At 47.4% G+C, this 21,767-nt stretch overlaps 1 protein-coding gene and 1 long non-coding RNA gene across 13 annotated transcripts in view; one reads left to right on the top strand and one right to left on the bottom strand.

Moving 5' to 3' along the window:
* Positions 1-10: 10 nt before the first annotated feature.
* The window catches only part of LOC103351297 (uncharacterized), a 260,758-nt gene continuing 239,001 nt past the window's right edge, over positions 11-21,767 (bottom strand). For all 12 annotated transcript variants that reach the window (XR_011380707.1, XR_011380706.1, XR_011380714.1 and 9 more), the window contains 4 exons: positions 14,132-14,287; positions 5,943-6,235; positions 2,586-3,020; positions 11-1,482 (listed from right to left, as the gene is read on the bottom strand). The gene's annotated coding sequence lies outside the window, so the exon portion shown is untranslated. The remainder of the gene's footprint in view (positions 1,483-2,585; positions 3,021-5,942; positions 6,236-14,131; positions 14,288-21,767) is intronic.
* Positions 18,798-20,548, top strand: LOC138844615 (uncharacterized). The gene is made up of 2 exons (XR_011380717.1): positions 18,798-19,552; positions 20,326-20,548. It is a non-coding gene; the product is annotated as an uncharacterized lncRNA (long non-coding RNA).

The following is a 21,767-nucleotide window of genomic DNA, read 5'->3' as shown; positions in this document are numbered from 1 at the left end:
CCTCCCTCCTCCCTGGCTCGCTCCCTTTCTGGGGATGGCAGCCCCGCCCACATCCTCCCCTCGGGCCGCGGGGCCTCGCCTCGCAGGCCCGCGTCCCGGAAGCCCGCAGATGCCGGCAGCTCCGGGAAGCGGCCGGGGCTCACCTGGGGACCACGTGCAGAGGTACTAGAAAGCATGCACCGACTAGTCGCCGTGCCTTCCAAAAATACCCACGGGAGTCTGGGCTTCCCTGAGCTGAGAGTAACAGCTGCCCAAACTGATGATTAAAACACTGAGTAATCACCATTTACCCCGAGTAATTAGAGATAATGAAACACCTCTAAAATCAGGTTATGGAGAAAGGAGCTGTTGAGTTGGTTTAAAGGGTGGCCTTCCTTAAACTGTTCAAGGATTTCCAAACGTTGGGAAACAGGCTGTGTGCGGGGCTGTGCGCCTGAGAGATGCCACTTCTGCCATGACCCCGCGACTTTGCTGCCCAAACATTTGTTTCAGTGCTGCTGCTGCCGAGCCAGGGTGATGCCTTCAAGGCAGACAAGTCCCACGCTAAGCTGCCGTCTTCCCCTGCCCTCTCCCAGGCCTACCGCTCCTACAGGCAAGGGGCCTCGTTTTTTTACAGTTAGAAAAGTCTTCGCAACCGGGAAGATTCAACACCCGCCACGTGGTCATTTTTGTTATCTTCGTTGGTTTTTAGAACGTGTTTATTGCTGTTGCACCTAAGGCTCGTGCCAAGGAGGTAAGGCGCACAGAAACAGCAACCTTTCAGAGGCCACGGGCACCCGGATTTTCAAAGAAGAAGAGGAGGGATGGGGAATTGGCCCCTTGGTTCACAAAAAGTGATAGTAATCATATGAGCAGGGAGGTGGAATGTGGTGGCTTCTAAACCCTCCCAAACAGGAACTCACTTCACACACTGCCTGTGAGGGAGCTGTGCGAGAGCTATCAGTCCCATCTCTCTGTTTGCCAAACAAGGAAGGGGACGGACAGCCAGGTTATAGGGACTTGCCCACAGCTGTGGAGCAAATCACAGCCTCCGCTTGGGGAGTCGAGCTTAGTGCTGCAGGGCAGGACCGAAGCTGGCAGCCCAGGCTGCAGGTAGCCGGAGGAATCCTGGAGGAAGACTGACCATTTCCTGTCCTGGACGGCTTTCCCTGGGATGGACCCTACACCTCACCCTCCCAACAAAGCACTTCCCTCTCTCCTTAAACAGATGCTGGCCCAGGGTAGTTCATCTAGAAAATCTTGACATTTATACACCTTCAATATTTAGAAAACAGGAACTACTTCCTGTCGTCCCAGGCACACAGATTACGGGGGTGGGAAGTGAGGTCACAGAAGCAAGCACCAGTGGCTGGCCGATGTCCTTCTCTGTGTCTTCCTCCAGGCCTGGTGAGGTCCCATGTCCAAGAATGCATCCAGCAGCAGAAAGGAGCTGTAGGCTTTGGGCAAGTCCTTCCATTCCTAAGGCTTCTCACGTTTTCTCATCTGCAGAATGGAAAGATGGGGCCAGATAATTAATCTCCATGTTCCCTTTCAATTTGAAAGTGATTTGATTACTTTATTGCCATCTTAGTAAATGTACACCTTCTTTGATTTTAAATCGCTGCTGAGCCCACCTCCTCTGAGAACCTGTAATTAAACAGGGTAGGGCAATAACACCCTGAAAGGATGGCTGAAAATACACCTCCAGCTTCCAACTCAGTCAAAATTACAATTAATTATTAAAAATAACAACACAAAATTAAAACTCCATTAAATAGTTACCTAATGCTCCTCCTGGGGCATCAGGCAGTGTGCTCCTTTAGCACTGTGTGAGGACAGATTAAATGTTCACCGAGCTCCCTACATCAATCACTGTTGTTTTAATCATTAATGAAATGTGCTCCTTAATATTTAATCTCAGAAGCAACAGTGGTGTACTTGTGCGTAACAGCAAGGCCTTCTTTTCACTTTATTTTTTTCTTCAAGATTTATTTTAGCATGTCATTTGATTTTTTAAAACCTCAATTTTTAAACATTATTTTTTAAAAATTCTGGATTAACATGTAATCCTTGTGCATTTTAATGGAGTACAATGCAGTATTTCAATACGTATACACAGTATAAACCGATCATGCCAGGAAATAAGCCTGTTCATATCCTTACCTTTTTTTGGCTCTCAGATCTTTCTGGATGATGTCTGTGATGAGTATTCAAAAAGTTCATTGGGAAGGCTGGCTTTACCACAGCTGCCTCGTACAGTGCCAGCATCCCATATGGGTGCCTCGTTTGAGTCCTGGCTATTCCACTTCAGATCCAGCTCCCTGCTAATGTTGGAAAGCAGCAGAAGATGGCCCAAGTCCTTAGGCCCCTGCACTGGTGTGGGAGACCCAGAAAAAGCTCCTGGCTCCTGGCTTCAGATCGCCTCAGCTCTAGCTGTTATGGCCATTTGGGGAGTGAACCAGCAGATAGATTTCTCTCTCTCTCTGCCTCTCTGTAATAACTCTGCCTTTCAAGTAAATAAATCTTTTTTTTTTAAAGTTCATGTAAAATACATATTAGGAAAAACCTGTGGATTTCAAAAATTATTTGCAACAAAATAAACTTACCTTTCAATTCCATTTTCCATAAGCCTTCTGAAGTACCCTCATGTTACATCAATTTGCTGAAGCCACAGAAAGAAATTGGCCATGGGCCCACCCACGTGTCTGTGAATCCTGCAGTCTGGGAGCTTCCAATTAAATCCCCTGACATGCCTTGCTTAGACACTGATACGAATCTTCAGGTGTGTGATGGGGGAACGCGGCTGCAGTTCTCTTGGGACAGCTTTATTTCCCTCCCCACATTTCAGATGAATGCATCTACCCACTGCTTTTCTCCTTTTTCTCTCTCTTCCCACGTCAAAGGTGAAACAGCTAAAGTCAATGACAGTCCAGTGATTGGCGAAAATGACAGGAGGCAGTCCAGTTCTTTTTCCTCTCGCAAGCTGAGCTATGAATGTTGGTTACGGAACAAGAGAGAGGCAGGCCCCGTGCAGCTGCATCCTGAAGGCAGACAAAGAGAAGATCATAATAGCTCAGAAGCAAGTATTTCTCCTCCGCTGCTACGCTGAAGGGCACTGGTCTGTTGGACTTTCCCTGGAGAGCACCGAGAAAGCCCCTGGTGCCACCTTTCTCAGTGAACGTTCCAAAGCCAGCCCTTAAGCTTCAGAACAAGGGTGGGGGTGCTGACGACATGCAGATGTCCTGGTCCTTCTCCCAATGTGTGCCCGGAAGTCTGCGTGTTTCACAAGGCTCCCTAATGATTGTGGGCACACCAGCTTGAGAAATTCACTGAATTTTCAGACCTGATAAGTACCATTAGCAGGCCAGGAACACACTTGGCCTATGCTTTATAAACAATTCCAGGCCGGTGCCGGGGCTCAATAGGCTAATCCTCCACCTGCGGCACCGGCACACGGGGTTCTAGTCCCGGTCATGGCGCCGGATTCTGTCCTGGTTGCCCCTCTTCCAGTCCAGCTCTCTGCTATGGCCCGGGAGTGCAGTGGAGGATGGCCCGAGTCCTTGGGCCGTGCACCCACATGGGAGACCAGGAAAAGCACCTGGCTCCTGGCTTCGGATCAGCGCAATGTGCTGGCTGCAGCGGCCATTGGAGGGTGAACCAACGACAAAAGGAAGACCTTTCTCTCTGTCTCTCTCTCTCACTGTCCACTCTGACTGTCCAAAAAAAAAAAAAAAAATTCCAATGGCATTCATAGTATTACTATGTTTGGAACCTACCACATAGGTCTCTGCCAGTGACCAGCTCTGGAGTAGGGACAGTGACGGCTGCGGTAGTCCTCACTCCTAGGCAGCTGGATAAGAGCTACCCCAGGTCTCTCAGGTATCTGTGGAAGCTATGGGAGAGTACTCACAAGGCATCCCCAGCTTCCTTGCTAACTTCTGAGGAGCAGGAATATACATCAACTAAAATAGGAATTGGAAAGGACCTCCGAAACTGACCAGGCCCATTCATTTGTTTTCCTAAGATTTCCTGTGACATACTCATATTTGCTGCCCAGCTCTCACGAGAACCCTCATAAATCCCTTTTCTATAGATGGGAATCGAGGTGACCACGCTAGTGAGCACTGGACTCAAAATCCAGGCACATGAGAGCTCAATCAATATGAACTATAATTATTATTCTCTGAAAAGGTAATGATTAAATATGTAAAGCAGAAGGTAAAGAGACAATTTAGTACTGAATTTTATTTAAAGTTAGTGATAAACTTTTTATTGTTTTTCAAGATTTATTTATTTTTTTTTTTGAAAGGCAGACTTACAGAGAGGCAGAGGCAGAGAGAGAGAAAGAGAGAGAGAGAGAGAGAGAGGTCTTCTATCTGCTGGTTCACTCTCCAGATGTCTGCAATGGCTGAAACTGTGCCAATCCGAAGCCAGGAGCAAGGAGATTCTTCCAGATCCCCCATGTGGGTGCAGGGGCCCAAGCACTTGGGCCATCTTCTACTGATTTCCCAGGCCAAAGCAGAGAGCTGGATTGGAAGTGGAGCAGCCGGGTCTTGAACTGGCGCCCACATGGGATGCCAGTGCTTCAGGCCAGGGCATTAACCCGCTCACAGCACGGTCCCCAGAAGTTTCTATTTAAAAAAAATGAAATCCTGTTCACAAGGATACAAATCTCTTAAGGGGGTAGACACAAGTTCCTGAGGAAAGTGCATTATGCAAAAAAGCATAAGAGGGGGCTGAAGAAGATACACGCTAACAACACCAAGGTTATGAGTGCACATGCTGAGGCTATCAAGGCCCTCATCTAGCCCAAGGAAGTTGAGATCCCAAAGGCTGTGGGCTACAAGCTTGGTCAGTTTGCATATATCACTTACCCCAAGCTCAGGAAGCACACTTGTGCCTGCACTGCCAAGGGTCTTAGGCTGTCCTAGAGGCCAAAGCCAAACTCAAGGCCCAAACTCAAACCAAGCCCAAGCCCAGAGCCCAGGCCCAGGCTGCAACCTGCAGCTGCAGCTCCAGTTCTGGCTCAGGCTTAAGGTCAGGTTCCCACTCCCAAAGGTGCCAGGCCCCAGTAAAGACACTGTAGGAACCACCTCTGTCTGTCCATGCGAGGGTACAAGGACTGCCGTGACCCCTGGCCTGCTGTATGCTTGAGTCCAGTGTCCTCCTGTGCTGTCTGCACAAATAATCTGGAGGCAAAGTTAAAAGAATGACTTCTTAAAGGAAGAGGTTGTGTCTCACATTTACTTTGTAACTTCTGGTACTGCTCACATCTCACATGTGTATTGAATAAGGGTACTATTCAACCGAGTCAGTATTCACTGAGTTAACCCTCACACGCTTTGTTGATAGATCCTAGCCGTGAACAAAGCACTGCTAAGGTAACTATTAACTGTCAAAGCCACCTATTGAGACCCAGGAAACCTAGACTAAATGACACGTCCCAAGCATTCTCCACCTCTGATTTTTCCAATTCCTCACACTTCAGAATTCCGAGAATTTTTCTTTATCCTCCTTGTGAAAACATGAACCCCTTTCCCCTTTTCTGGCTCAAAGAAGAAATTTCAAGCCAACTGCACAAGTTGCTCCTTTTCTACATTTTTGCGACTGTTACAAACCCTTAATACATCTCACTCTAACCTAAATAATACCATATTCTAAAGCTTTCTCATGAATAAAATAACACACAATCCTATTTCAGTTCTCTACGCCTTAAGTCATGATCTTGCCACCTTCTAGAATATGGTCCTTTTTTAAATCCTTCAAAATGTAACTTCAGAAATGGACGAAGAGTTCTGAGCCCCATTCCAGTGATATCAGACAGCTGAGAAGGTTTCTTTTCTATCTTAACTCATTTAACAGGTGGACGGAAGACGGAAGACGGCCTGGATATGAAAATGCTTTTCCAAACAAGGGACAGTTGGCTTCTGCCTGCCTTAAAAAAGATGGTCAGCTACACCTACCTGCTTGAACAGCAGGCATGTTGCTTGGAAATAAATCCTTACAGAGTTTATCCAAAAGACCAAAACCTTGAGATGTCTTTGTTGTCACCCAATACAGCTTTCTCATTCTTTGTCTCCCAGGTGATCTAGACAAGAATGCAGCGTCACTCGAGAGTAGGTTTTGGGAGTTGAGTCAGAGTTCCACAAAACAGCAGACTGTATCCATTGAGTTACTGTGGTTTCCCAATCAGACGTCAGTTGGGCAACACCAACTCATGCTGAAAGCTTTCTAGTCTTTCCCAAGAAGGCTTTGCCTAAAGGGACATGAGATGCAAGAAATTTTTATGTTATCAGTACAACTTGGATATTTGTGCTAATAATCAAAGCATTGCCAGTGCCTTGGCAGGCGGGCTTTTCACTGATGTCCTATTCAAGAATGGTTGCACATTTTTAATAACTCCCTCAGGATTATTATGTATACAGACATAATAAATGACTCAAAAATGTTTGTTGACATTCACCTATGAATATTTATCAAGATATGTATTTGAGATTTGTGGATTTTCTCTTTGTGCTAATGGCTGAATAAAAAGTTTAGAGGAAAATGTATGTTTGAAATAAAACTTTAATTTATTTTTTAAATATTTATTTATTTGAAAGCCAGAGTCACACAGAGAGAGAACGAGAGAGAGAGAGAGAGAGAGAGAGAGAGAGAGAATGTCCTAGATGGTAGCAAAGGTCAGGGACTGGGCCAGGCTGAAGCCAGGAGCCAGGAGCTTCTTCTGGGTCTCCACATGGGTGCAGGGGCCCAAGCAGTGAGGCCAGTTCTGCTGCTTTCCCAGGGGCATTAACAGGGAGCTGGATCAGAAGTGACCGACAAGGGCCCGTATAGGATGCCGGAGCCCTATCCTCAGGCTGTGGCTTTACCTGCTAAGCCAGAGCACTGGCTCCTGTGAAGCCCACCAGCAAGAAATAGTGTTTCCAGCCAAAGGGTTGTGCAGAGCACAATAGAAGGAGCCTAATCTATGGCACCCTGGAGGCCACAGCACCTTGGGAAATGCACGCTGGAGTTTCCAGAAGAGTGAGCGGTTTCACCCATGGGGGCCTGCTCCCTGGAGACCGGCTGGAGCCGAGGCAGGGCCAGGGACCTCAGAGCCAGAGCAGAAAGAAGCTCCTGCAGTTGTCTGCAGCCTGCGCTCAGCTATTCCCCTCCTGCTTGGCTTACCCGGCTTCGCAAAGTGAAGACTGCAGAGACGGCAGGTATGCACTTCTTAGGATAGAAATGTGCAAAGCCAAAAGGACGGGTAACCGCTTTAAAAAAAATTGCTCTCCACCTCCAGATTAATGGGTGTCCTGGCCTCCGGAGACAGGTGAGGAGAAGATTGCGAAGGCACGACTCTCTCAGTCCCTCGCCAAAACCCAGTGCCAGCTCCCTCGCTAAGCGCAAGCGTTGGGGATTCGGCCTTTTGGGAGGTTTTGCGTTTTGGGGGCAGGAGCTGAGATCACGCAAACTCTCTCAAGGAGTCAGAGAAAACAAAGAGGATTTAGAAGCCTCAAAGTGTGAGGTGGGGGTGAGGGGAAGGAGAGGGTCGTGTGGCCGGTTGTTTGCTCCAGAGCTGTTGAGGCTGGTGGAGAGGCGGCTGCCTGAGGGGAAATGCGGCTGCGCGCTCCTGTCCTAGATTGCAGGTGCACCTGGCACCCGGGGCGCACAGGGCTCCAGGCGCCAGAACTTCCCCGCCCCTCCCCGGGCCAGCTGCCGGGGCATTTTTCCAGCTCCTTTCCCCAGTCCTTGCTGGTCGGACGGAGGGTTGGAAGTCCCCGGTGTCTCCTACGTGCGTCCCGGCGCCCTGGCGCCACGGGAGGACCGCGGTGGTTGAGGACGGGGCTGCTGCGCCCTCTCCTTGGTCCCTCCTTGCAGACCCCTGCAGTGACACCTTAACAAGCCATCAAGCTGTGTCAGCGCCGGGGGTGGCGTCACCGATCGATCGCCCCGCAAAGCCGGATCTGATTGCTGCCGGCCGCTGCGCCGCTTCCCCCACGCCGCCCCGCTTCCCCCACGCCGCCCCTGTCGCCCCGCCAGCCTTGCTTTTGCCCTGGCTGTATTTAGCTCGCAGGCTACACTTCTCTACCTGCAGGAGGTCGTCCTGCTCTCAGGATTTGTGCCCCAGGTGGCTAACCTGTCCCACGCACTTGAATAAACAGCCAGTGCCCAGTAAACCCGGGTGAGCTATCGCTCGGAATTTGCATCCAGGCGCTAAGAGCGTCCGCGGTCGCCGAAGGTTCCCACCTCCTTTTTCAAGCCTTGGTACCTCTGGACGATCCTCCCCCGGGGTCCTGCATTGGGAAAATGTGAAAAGCGACAGCGATGGAGGGCCTCACGGAATCCCCAGGCACGGCACCCCGAGGCTCCTGGAACAATTTGGTTCCTGCTCCTTGGTGCTGGTCCCTGAAACCGTAAGCATATGAGGGCAACAGGGTGCGCGGTGCAGGAGCCTCGTGGAAATTTAAATGTGGCCTGTGTGCGTGTGCGTGTGCCTGTGTGTGTGTGTGTGCGCGCGCGCGCGCTTGCCTCCTTAGCTGAGCGCTATCCCTTCTGCTACTGCTCCCATCTCAGCGCAGCGGTCCAGGGGACAGAGCATGGTTTTTCCCAACACTTAAGCAAAAGTGAGAGTTGAGATCTTCAGCCCGCTACAGGGGCACACTGAGGACTTCTATATGGATTTTAGGGCATCTGTGAAAAATGCCTACAATTTTCAGAACCAGTATAAAAGTTCAGGGCTAGCATTGTGGCACAGCAGGGCACAAGTTGTGGGCACAAGTTCAAGTCCTGGCTGCTCCACTTCCCACCCAACTCCCTGCTAATGTGCCTGGGAAAGAAGCAAAAGATGGCTCAAGTTCTTGGGCCTTTTAATCCAGGTGGGAGACCCAGAAGGAATTCCTGGTTCCTGGCAATTAATCCTTCAAACGACCTACAGTTTATAAACTACATCTATTGTAGTTTTTTTCATTATTTAAGGGAAGAAGAATCAGAGAGAGGTTAAATACATTGCCCAAGACCGTCAGCTAATAAACATCAGGTTTCAACTCCAGATAAAGTCCCTCCTTTGAAAGAGGGATATTAGAAAAAGTAAATTTTGCTCAGATTTGGGTAACTTTGCTTCCTGCACATTCTGAGCAAAAGCCTAAGAACTTTAAAGGCAGCAGTCGCCCTTGGGATGCTCCATTTTCTCATGCTGTGCTGGAAAATTGTCTGTACCCACTCACTTCCTCTCAGTTCAGGTCCACTCGCCTATTAATAGAAATGTCAGGCCAGCGCCGTGGCTCACTAGGCTAATTCTCCGCCTTGTGGCGCCGGCACACCGGGTTCTAGTCCCGGTCAGGGCACCGGATTCTGTCCCGGTTGCCCCTCTTCCAGGCCAGCTCTCTGCTGAGGCCAGGGAGTGCAATGGAGGATGGCCCAAGTGCTTGGGCCCTGCACCCCATGGGAGACCAGGATAAGCACCTGGCTCCTGCCTTCGGATCAGCACGGTGCGTCGGCCACAGCGGCCATTGGAGGGTGAACCAACAGCAAAAGGAAGACCTTTCTCTCTGTTTGTCTCTCTCACTGTTCACTCTGCCTGTCAAAAAAAAAAAAAAAAAAAAAAAAAAAAAAAAGAAAAGAAAAGAAATGTCCACACGTGGCTCCCTATTAGTGACACCTGGCTGCATCAACAAACCACACAGCCTTAGGAGGCGAAGAGCACCCCTGGCCTCCGCTCCTGCAATGTCTGCCAGTCACTCTTTGTAATAGGAACCATCATCCTCAGCAGCTAACAGATGCCCAGACAGGAACCCCTTCCCCCCTGCTACCACTCACACACACACACACACACACACACACAACATCTCCCTCAAGGTTAACTGGCAAGAGCATTGCTATTTTTATCTATAGCTGAAAAGTGCTCTTAACCTTTCACTGAGATGAAACTTTTCACTAAGTGATTGAGCTAATGAAGATAAAATAACTTCTTTTTGCTGTTCCCTGGATTATGTGTATATTAAAAGAACTGCCACAGATTCAGAACTACTTTCTTTTTAATGGTTTCTTATGCATTAGCATGGGCTATTGGGCTCATTCAACAGTGAGTTCTTGCCTATGTTGTTTCTCTTTGGCACAGAGTCTGTAACAGCAAATGCCGCTCTACACAGGTTGTAGAAGCGCTGGAGAGCAGGTGGACATCATTCTTTTCTTTGGTTATGGTCTAATTATACATTGAGAACCAGCATCACAGAAAATGAGGTGCTGGAGAACAGCCCCCCAGACCAGCCTCTGAGAAAACATGGATTACGGTAGAAGCTTTGCTCAAAAACTAAGGACTGAATGTTGGTGCGCTTCTGGGGCTGCTGACTGGCACAGCAGATGAAAACATCTCAGAAACATTTTAGTGCATTTGGGGATCGATAGCATAGTAGGGTTTGCTAAGGAAGTAATTTGAAGTCAGAGGGCTTATTTCTGATACAGCTAAAACCAGCTCATATACTCTATGTCCTAGTCCATTCTGTGCTGCTACATCAGAATACCACGGGCCGGTTACTGATAAACAGTGTATGTTTATGTGGCTCATGGTCCTGAGGGCTGAGCAGCCTGAGATGCAGGGGCTGCAGCTGATGAGGGCCTTCCTGCTGCCCTCAGAAGGCGGCACAGGGAGCGCAAGCTGCTCAAGACAGAAGGGACTGCAGCCACCCTTTAAAAGAACGCCATTCCCATGGTAAGGAAACCCCTCTCTCAATGACGCCATTGATCCATGACCAAACCACCCCCTTATGGGCCCCACCTCTCAACACTGTTGCACTGAGGATTGAGTTTTCACCATATGAACTTGAGGGAACACCTTCAAATTATAGCACTACTGTATAAGCTTGGATATATAAATTTATCTCTGGATGCTTCCATTTCTTCATGCATTATGTGGGCTGTGTGATCTCTAAACAGTAGGTATCAGCAACTTTTGTCTATAAAGGGATATATCATAAGTATTTCAGGATTTGTGGGCCACACATTGTCTCTTGTCATTATTTCTTCCTCTTCTCCCTCCTCCTCCTCCTCTTCCCTTTCCTCTTCTTTTCCTTATTCTGCTCCTCTTCCTCCTTCTCCTTTGGCAGTTTTTCACTTGTATAATTGCTAGCGCTGCCCAAACAAAGTACCACAAACTGGTGGGTTTACATGCCAAAGGTCCATGGGCTCACAGTTCTGGAAGCTAGACAAGCAACACCAAGGTATCAACAGAGTTCCTTCTTAATTCATCCTTCCTTCCTCCTTTCCCCTTCCCTTCCTCCCCCCCCCCCTTCCTTCTTCAAAAGGGAGAGAGAGAGAGAATCTTCTTTGTTGGTTCACTCTCCAAATGCCAACGACCACCAGGGCTGGAGCAGGCTGAAGCCAGGAACTGGGAGTTCAATCCAGATCTCCCACATAGGTAGCACAGACTCAACTACTGGAGTCATCTGCCCATTGCCTCCAAGTGTGTGCATTAGGCAGTACGCTGGAATCAGAAGCAGAGCTGGGATTCAGATCCAGGCCCTCCAATAAGGGATGCAGGCCTCTCGGGGCATCTTAACTGCTGCTCCCAATGCCCACACCAGGGCTGGTTCTGTCTGAGAACTATGCCATGCTTCTTTCCTAGCTTCTACTGTTTTCTCAGCAGTTGTTGGTATTCCTTGGTGCTGTGGTTTGAATGCATCCCCGGAACTACATGTGCTGAGGATTTAATCCTCAATGCAACAGCATCAAGCAGTCAGACCTCTAAGAGGTACAGTCCATGAACAGACTGATGCCATTAGCACAGGAACGGGCTCCCAATAAAAGGGTGAGTTCAGCCTGCTTCTCCTGCTCGTACTTTTGCTTTTGTTCTCTCGTCTTTCTACTTTCTGCTGTGAGATGATGCATCAAGAAGGCCTTACTCATCTCTCTTGTTATTGTTACAAAATAACTGAGGTAGGCTACTTACAAGGAAAAGAGATTTACGTAACTGACAATTTTAAGTCCAAACTTGGATGGCCCCCTTGGTTTGGCCTCTGGTGAGGACCTAATGGCAGATTTGGAATCCCGGCAGGAAGGCATATGAGAACAAATTAGCACACTGCAAAACAAGAATCCAAAGAGCAACTTAGAGATTGGGCTAGTTCTTATGCCAACTTGTTTAGCGAGAGCTCAGGGGTCCCACAGAACTACCTTAATCCCTTTCAAAAGCAGCTCCTCCTAGGTCCCACCCTTTAAGGGTCCACAACATCCCCTAATACCACCCCCTTGGGACCCAAATTTCAACACATGAACCCTTGGTGGGGGGTGGGGAGGATAAACCTCATTCATGCTCCAAACCACAGCAAAGGCCCTCACCAGAGGCCAGCACCCTGGTACTGGACTTCGCAGCCTCCGGAGCCCTGAGAAATAAATTTGTCCTGTTTAGAAATTGCCCAGTCTGTGGCATCCTGTCCTAGTGGCACAAAAGGGACTCGGATGCTTGGCTTGTAGAAGCATCACCCTAATTTCTACCTTCATGTTTGCGTCGTGCTCTCCCTGTGTGTATGTCTATACCCAAATGTCCCTGCCGCCTTTTATAAAAACACAGATGGGGTTGGGGTACACTCCTCCAGTGTGACTTTATCTTAAGTAACCACATGCAATGAATGATCCTGTCTCCAAATAAGTTCACAGTCTGAGGTGCTGGGTGTTATCTCAGTATATGAATCTGAGGATGCATGTCTATCTGTAAGACCAATCTTAGCTTATACCGTCCAAAAGCAGGTCATGGGCTGTAGTCTGATGGTTCCGTTAGTAAAACTCTAGTTTATTCTTAATTTTCTTCCTTCTCCATGACTTCATGGGACGAACTCATATTCACTCATTTACCAAAATTTCACTGATCCCCTTACATGGCACTAAGCGCTTGTTGTTGATGCTGGGACACAGAAGTGAAAACTTCGTCCTCCTGGGTCTTACAGTCCAGAGGAAAGGCCGAGTACTGATTTCCAGGGTCTGAAAATGCAAAGTGGGCACCCGAGAGTGAGCGCCTCCTTCAATCACGTACCCCAGGGGCCCCTAATTTTGGCTCTGGTGAGGGCTTTGGTCTCAATGACTAGAGAGATGGGAAGCCTCTGGAGTGTTCTCAGCAGATGAGTAGCATGGTCAAGCATAGACCTGATCAGAGTCACCCTGGCTGCTGAGTGTAAGGCCAAGATAGATAAAGGTGGGGGGGGGGGTGGACGGCGGCGCCGTGCGTATCAGGGAAGCCAGCATCCTCTATGGACGCCAGTTCAAGTCCCTGGCCTTTCCACTTCCAATGCAGTTCCCTGCTGTGGCCTGAGAAAGCAGCAGAAGATGGCCCAAGTGCTTGCGCCCTTGTACCCACATGGAAGACCTAGAGGGAGCTCCTGGCTTTGGATTGACCCAGCTCTGGGCATTGTAGCCATTTGGGGAATGAACAAGCAGATGGAAGCACACACTCTCTCTCTCTCTCTCACTCTCGCTCTCACTCTTGCTCTAATTCTATCTTTCAAATAAATAAATTTTTTTAAAAAAATAAATGATACCAATTAGAAGATTACTTATATAACTTCTAGAGTAAATGATGCTAGACTTCTTACCTGGTAACCCAATAAGTGTTGAACAACCCCAAAAAGCTGTGAGCCATACAACCTATATATGTGTCTTTTCTGTTTTCCTTCAACATTCTTTGGAGGTCACCTACGCGATAGATTGTATGTGGGGGCTAGGATCAATTCAGATAATGGGCAAAAAACAGTCCCTATCTTTTTTCCCTCCATTTTTCCCTCTCTCTCTTCTTTTCTTTCTTCCTTCTCCCCTCCCTCTTTCCTTTCTTCTTGTTTACATTGTCAAATTTTGCAAACACAAAAATAGGCAAACAACTCATGCTTCACGGCATATTTATTCTTGGGAATTCACCACATTTACTTTATTGAGGCTTTCTGGTCTAAACACGCCATGCCCATTCCTTTCATAGTACTATATTAATGACAGTGAGCACCCAGGAGTGACTTAGACAATCAGCCAGAATTTATTATTAATCCCCATGGGCATACTACACCTCCCTTTCACACACAGGGCCAGGAACTAGGGGTCCAGAATGGTAGAGATCCTCACATTGACTCCTTTCACGTGACAGATGAGGAGCTGAGACTCAGAGAGATCAAGCTATAATTATACTGCTACTTACTAGAAGAGTGTGGCAGGTTTTAGTTTTCAAACTTGGCTGCAACAACACCGTCCATCCCTCATACTCTTGACTGTGACTTTGACATTCTTCCTATTGAGAGATGGGGGCGCTATGTTTCCTCCTCTTGAATCTGGGTGTTTTGGTTTTCTGCAGCTGCTGTAACAAATTATCCAACATTCAGTGGCTTAAACAACATTAAATATATGATCATATATAGTTCTGGAGGTCAGAATTCCAAAATAAGTCTTAGTAGGATAAAATCGAGGCATGGTAGGTCTCTGTTCCTTTTAGAGGCTCTAGGGAGAATCTGTTTCTTTGCTTTTCCCAGTTTCTAGAAGCTGCCAGCATTCCTTGGCTCCTGGCCAATACCACTCTATGCTCTGCTTCTGCATCACACCTCCTTCTCTGGCCCTGACCTCCTGGCTCCCTGCTACACGGACCCTGGTGATTATATTTGTCCACATGGATAATCTGGATAATCTCCCTACTTCAAGATCTCTAACTTAATCACATTTTCAAAGTCCCTTTTGCCAGGTAAGGTAACATATTTACAAATTCAGAGTTCAGGACATGGACATCTTTGAGAGCTATTATGCTGCCTACCACACTGAGTAAGCTTCCGACTCCAGAAGAGTTGATGTTATGTATGTAACATCCAAGGTTAGATCATGAAAATGATATTGCTTCTAATTACTCGTCTTGCCCATGCCATGCTGTGAAGAGACCCAAACTAACCCAAGCAAAGGGATTACAGGAGAGGCTACACTGGCTGACAAGACTTCATGATGGTAATTGGATATCCTGTTTGCAGTCAGTTTAGCCTGTGCTGACAAAAGCATCAACCACCACACTTTTCTGAATGGAGGGGATTCCAGTCCTCAGATGTAACATCATCTCAACTTTTGAGTCTTCCACCCGAGGCCCTAAACATCACAAAGGAAAGATAAGTATCTCCACTATGCCTTGTTCAAATTCCTGCTGTACAAAAAAAAAAAAAAAGCAAGAGATCATAAAATGATTGTTGTTGTTATTATAAGCCACTGTGTTTTACGGTGTTTTGTTATGCAGCCACAGGCAGCTGATACAAACAGCCAGAGCAGAGCCTAGGTGGCCAGTTTCCTCACTCCCAGTGCATTTTTCATTTCAGTCATTATCTATCAAGCAAGCAAGAACGAGTGAGCAAGAATCACTTACTGAGCACCAATCAGGAACAAGCCCTTCTTGGAAATGTAAAGGCCTGTGAAACTTTCTCTGCGTTTTCAGAGCACGCGCCCCACTCAGTAGGGTAGGCACTCAGAAAGCGGTTAAGAACTGGTACACAAGTCACAGTGAGAAACGGTGGGATCCTGAACCCTGGGCATGGCACGGGACAGGGAGAGAAATCAGAGTCCAAGGACCTTTTTGAGCTGAGCTGCTAAGATTTCTCAGGTTGGGAATGTGTAGAAAGAGGAAGAATGAGCCTGCTATTTATAGTTTCATTAATGTAGATAGGAAGTCAAGGAGGAGAACCAGGTTTGAGGAGACTTCATGGTATACAAGTTGACTCTTGGGGTGAGCATTGTGGAACGGGGGGTTAAGCTGCAGCTTGGGACCTGTGCTGTGCTGTGATTCTATCGGATGTTAGAAAAACTCTGACTAGAACAAGGCACATGAGCAATTCAATTTGGTTGAGAAGGAACCGAAGGACTTTAATTTTAGTGGGCTCAGATGGGATGACAGCTGAGGGGTCTTCAAAATTTCCTGGAAAAGCATTTTATGAAAAAGCTATGTGTGGACTTCAAGAATTTTTGCAGCAAAATAAATTTATCTTTTAATTCTATTTTTCTACAAATTCTTTGAGTTCCCTTATACATAGAAAATAGGCCTATCAATGATCTAATTTAGATTTATTAAATTACATTTTTTTCTGCTTGAGAAACTAACACAGTTTTATTTTAAATATTTTAGAAAGTATGAGAAAAGCACTAAGAAACAACAAAAATCTCATGGACCTTTTACCCAGAGATAACTATGCTCAATAATTTGAGGAAAATATTTTTTGGTCTCTTTTCTTGCAAACACACACTTAAAGATGTTTTTGATGGAATTATGCCACATTCACTGGTTTTTAAGAATTAGCCTTTTTTTTTAACTTGCTATATCATGAATACCTTCACATTAGAACTGATTTATGCAGCTTAAGTGAGAGGTTTTATTTGGGCTGGATATATTTATTACATGAGCAACTTACTGCATATTGGCTTAATCTATGGTATGTTCATCTTCTCTCTCTTCAAATGTTTACCAATTCACAAAATGTATACTGTAAATCAAGCACTGTGCTAGGCATTTGGGGATAAGAGACAGAATGAAACAGACAAAACCATTGTTATCTTTGAATTCACATTCAAAAAAGGTAGACAAATGACAAGCAAATAGTAAACACGTAATAGAATGTTAGGGAATGCTATAAATGGGTTGTTCCTTCTTTTATTTAAGAAAAGTGGAAAGAATTACAAAAGTTTTGCATGTGGTCTTTCATTGATTCTGATTTGTATGTTTTACCACAAAATCTAATCTAATTAAAAGAATAGCCTACAGTTCTGATGGTGTGCATTTGGAAGTATTATAACTGTACTTTGGTCCCTGTGGAGAAAAGAAAACAAGTACTGCTTTCTGGTTCCCCATAGTTGGAGTTCTCTTCTCTCTCACAAAAGGGACCCCTATTTTTAACCACCAGCAGCTTTGGGGAATCATGAGTGTTTCGTTTGTCTGGTGCTTCATAATAAACAATCCCAGAACACAGTGGTTTAAAATAACAATTTATCGTCCTCACAATTCTTTAGAATGACTGGGCTCAGCTGGGCACTTCTTGCTTGGGGTTTCCGGCAGTTGCCATCCGACGTGGCTGGGGTTACAGATATCTGAGTCTCCATTGGGCTGATGCCCAAGGTAGCTCCCTCCCTCATGTGTTAGGGCCCTCACCGGCTGGCTGCCAAGAGCTGAGAGATGGCCAGTTGTCTCTTTTTCTCCTCTCAAAACCTTGCTAGGTTGGACTTTATTACAGCCTTGGGGTCTGAGAGTTGTTGAACTTTCTACACAGTAGCTGGTAAACCCCAGAGAGAGTTTTGCAAGAACCCCAGGCAGAGGCTACTGGACTAATTCCAAGTTTACTTTAGAAGTCACACCATAGGGGGCACAGTGGGTTAGGCCAGCTGCACCATTTCTGAGCCAGCTCCCTGTTAAAGCACCTGGGAAAAGCAGCGGAAGATGGCCCAAGTGCTTCAGCCCCTGCCACCCACATGGGAGATGTGGAGGGAGTCCAGGCTCCGGGCTTCCACTTGGCCTAGGCATGGCTGGTGTGGCCATTTGAGGAGTGAACCAACAGATGGAAGATCTTTCTCCCTCCCTCTCTCTCTGCAACTCTGCCTCCCAAATAAAAAAGCTTTTAAAAAAAGTCTCAATATCACTCCCACCATGTCCTATGGGCCATACAAAGCCCACCCAAAATCTGTGTAGGAGCAGTCTTCACAAGGAGTGAATACCTAGAGACACGGTCTTTTGGGGCCACCTTTGGAGACCACAGTGAGGGATGTGGCTTCAGCAAAATGACGCTGCATTCTCTGGACATATCAAAGGTACCCATGCAGGGTTCAGCGCGAACAAAGGAAAGATCCTTCTCCAAAAACAGTTCCAAAGCCACAAGCCTGCTAATTCTTTGGGTCAATTAAGGCTGGCAGTGTGAAACAATGCTGACAGAGCCATTCTAGACACAGAATATGACCCTGATGGTGGGGTGGTTAAATGTAGGGGTCCCTCTTGTCAGAGAGAAGAGAACGCCTCCTATTGGGAACCAAATGTTGCTTCCACTCTCTAGAAGGACCAAGTATACCTGAATACACAATGGCACTCTGCTCAGCTCACCAGCCATGGTGATGGGTTCCTCTGACCTCCCTAGCATATCAGCTAGTGGCAGCCTTGGCTAAAAGCTATTAAACGCGGCCAGTGCCATGGCTCAATAGGCTAATCCTCCACCTAGCGGCGCCGGCACACCTGGTTCTAGTCCCGGTCAGGGCACCGGATTCTGTCCCGGTTGCCCCCTCTTCCAGGCCAGCTCTCTGCTGTGGCCCGGGAAGGCAGTGGAGGATGGCCCAGGTGCTTGGGCCCTGCACCCCATGGAAGACCAGGAGAAGCACCTGGCTCCTGCTATTGGATCAGCGTGGTGTGCTGGCTGCAGCGCGCCAGCCATGGCGGCCACTGGAGGGTGAACCAACGGCAAAAGGAAGACCTTTCTCTCTGTCTTTCTCTCGCTATCCACTCTGCCTGTCAAAAAAAAAAAAAGCTATTAAACGCTTGTCTGGGCCTGGGTGCTAGGCAGTTTCTCTAAGTGCTTTCAACTCATTATGTTTTCCCAAGAATCCTAGGAAGCAGCTGTTACTCTTGTTTTGCAGAGGAGGAAACTGAGGCACATGGAAAAGCTTCAAGTTCACAGAGTCTGTAAAACCACTGTGCCGCGTGCATGGCTTTGAATGAGACACTTGACTCCCCCGGCTGCGTTCCATCATATGTAAACCAGACCTAAGGCCCCTTCCCTCACACACTTGTGCTAAGAGACAAGTGTCTGCCCAGCTTGGCCAAAGTGCTTAAGCTCTCCATAATGAATGAATGAGTACAGGATGGTCTCACGGGGAGCGCACGGCTGATTGCAAAGTGCAGCGTCCAGCGTAAGACTGACAAATGCTATTAACCGTCATTACTATTAGTGTTTGTTACATGCTAACACGATTCTGAGGTCCTCGATCTTCCAAGCCCCTGCTGAAATAGTATTAGGCTGTCTAGTTTTTACTGTTCTTTTACTTTCCCACCCAGGAAACAGCTGCACATTTGGGCAGAGGGACATAAAAAGTACTGGTGGATGGTCACGTTGCCACCACAGATGTCCCTGCCTTGGCTGAGGACAGAAGCCAGCAGCCAATGTTCACAGGGGACTGCAGATGTTCTCCTTGAACTTGGATCAGAAGAGCCATTATAGACACAGTGCCGGGCTTGCAGACTGTGCTGGGCAGAATGCAACATCGCAGAAGATGCACGCGTCCATTCAGCGCTCACTGAATACCTACCCTGTACCGAGCTGCCTTGGCAATACAAAGATGAATGGGACACGCTCCTTATCCCCTCGGACCTTGAAATACAGATGGGGAGACAAAGCACACTCAGTCGGCCACAGTGCAGTGTGAGGAGTGCTGTGTGTAGAGGAGACACAAACGGTGGCTGAGCTCAGGAGACATTTCGTCAGAGCCGTTTGGAAGGAGACAAGGAAGGCTTCTTGGAGGAGATGGTATTTCATGAGGACGAAAGATAATAAAAGAACTTCAGTAAGCCAAGATGCAGCTGGGTAAAGATCACTCGAAGTGGAAGAAATGATGTGACGGCAGACGTGGGGTAAGGTGAAGCAAGTGAGTACATGGTGTGTGTGTGTGGTGTGAGTGTGTGTGTGATGTCTGTGTGTGTGGTGTGTGTGATGTATGTGTTAGTGTGTGGTATGTGTGTGTGGTGTGTGTCTGTGTGTGGTGTGTGTGTGTGCTGTGGCGTGTGTGGTGTCTGTGTGTGGTATGTGTGAATGTGTGTGGTGGGTGGTGTGTGTTGAGTGTGTGGTGTCTGAGTATGATGTGTGTGTGTGTAGTGTGAATGTGTGTGTGTGGTGTGTGAGTGTGGGGTGTTTTGTGTGGTGAGTGTGTAGTGTGTGGTGTGTGTGTGAGTGCAGGGTGTGTGGTGTGTTATATGTGATGAGTATGTGGTGTGTGGGTGAGTGTGTGGTGGTGTGTGTGATGAGTGTGTGGTGTGTGAGTGGTATGTGTGTGGGGTGTGTGTGTAGTATGTGTGGTATGTGTGTGTGTGTCTGTGAGTGTGTAGTGTGTGTGGTATGAGTGTGTGTGGTGTGTGTGTGAGTGCAGGGTGTGTGGTGTGGTATATGTGATGAGTGTGTGGTGTGTGGGTGAGTGTGTGGTGTGTGAGTGGTATGTGTGTGGGGTGTGTGTGGTATGTGTGTGTGTCTGTGAGTGTGTAGTGTGTGTGGTATGAGTGTGATGTGTGTGGTGTGTGTGTGTGCGTGCATGTGACTCGGGATGGGGGCAGCGGTGGGATGTCAGGTGCTGCTGACTGATCCAACTCCATCCACAACTCCACCCGCTCCCCACCCTGTCACCTTCCACCAGGACGGCCTTCTGGCGCCTGACTCACGAGCAGAAGACCGCCTGCTTGGGATTCTGGGAAAGTATACACTTCACCCACAGAAATGAGATCGCATCAGCGCGTACGCACTTTCCTTCAGCCTTTGCCCCTCGCTGTCTCTCCTTTCTCCTGGGCGGAATGGGGATGAGATTCCTGGAGGTGCCTCTTGAGATTAGAAGGTGACAGACAGAGCAAAAGCCTTAGAAAGAGAGAGAAGGAACAGGGGTCCGTGATCGGGTCCCTGCACCAGCTCTGGGCTGCAAACCTCGTAATTTCTTATAGAGAAAAACAGCTGTTTGTTCGAGGCTATGTATGCTGGATTTTACTTGCGGCCAAAGGCATTCCTGATTAGCACAGGGACAGATTGGGATCCTTGCTGTCTGTGTAAGGCCATCAAGCCCACCATGGGCAGCCTGTGAGTAACAATACTGCAGCTTGCTTTAGGAAGATGTATCCAGCAACAAAAAATAAAGTGCTTGGAGTAAAAGAAACTATGGAAGAAACAATTCTAATGGCAGCTTTACCAAGTAGGGTTTCCCCTATCAATCTCTGTCACTAATTTATATACACAGGTATAATTTAATATATACAATGGACACTTTCTCAATTTATATAAAATGTACTTACATAATTATAAATGAATCTTAATAAAGAATGGGATGGGAGAGGGAGTAGGAGGTGGGATGGTTTGGAGGATGGGAGGGCGGGTATGGGGGGGGAAGAACCGCTGTAATCCAAAAATTGTACTTATGAAATTTATATTTATTAAATAAAAGCTTTCTATAAAAACATATGTACTAGTAATCTGTGACATAAAATATAAATAAAATTGGGGCTGGTATGCAGCAGAGTGAGCTAAGCCACCTCTTGCGTTACCGGAATTCCACCTGAGCACCAGTCTGAGTCCTGGCTGCTCCACTTCTGACCCAGCTCCCTGCTACTGTGCCTGGGAAAGCAACAGAAGATGGTCCAAGCACTTGGGCCTCTGCCATTCACTGATGGAGTTCCATATTCCTGGCTTTGGACTGGCCTGCCTCTGGCCATTGTGGCTATTTGGGGAGTGAATCAGTAGCTGAAAGCTCGCTCTCTCTCTCTCTCTCTCTCTCCAGTCTCTCTTTCTCTCTGTTACTCTACCTGTCAAATAGAATATTTTTTAAAAAATCTAAATAAAATAGCATTTTCGCTTTATTTAGGCAGCTTCAAAATCAGTCCCTTAAATCTCCTTTGCAATCAGCGTAATTTCTCCCTGCAGTCTGTCCCACCTAAAAATGGAAGAACCAACACTCTGTGGTAGGAGAGTAGCAGTAGGCCATGATGGGAGTGAGGAGGTGAGAAGCATTTCATGTGAAACAGTGGCAGGTCTTGGAAACTCTTTACATGTGGCAGGACCTTGAGGGAATGAGGGAGGAGAGATGATTTCAGGATA

Source organism: Oryctolagus cuniculus, chromosome 12, assembly GCF_964237555.1.
Source record: "Oryctolagus cuniculus chromosome 12, mOryCun1.1, whole genome shotgun sequence".
Classification (NCBI taxonomy): domain Eukaryota; kingdom Metazoa; phylum Chordata; class Mammalia; order Lagomorpha; family Leporidae; genus Oryctolagus; species Oryctolagus cuniculus.
This window is presented reverse-complemented; position numbering and strand designations above follow the sequence as displayed.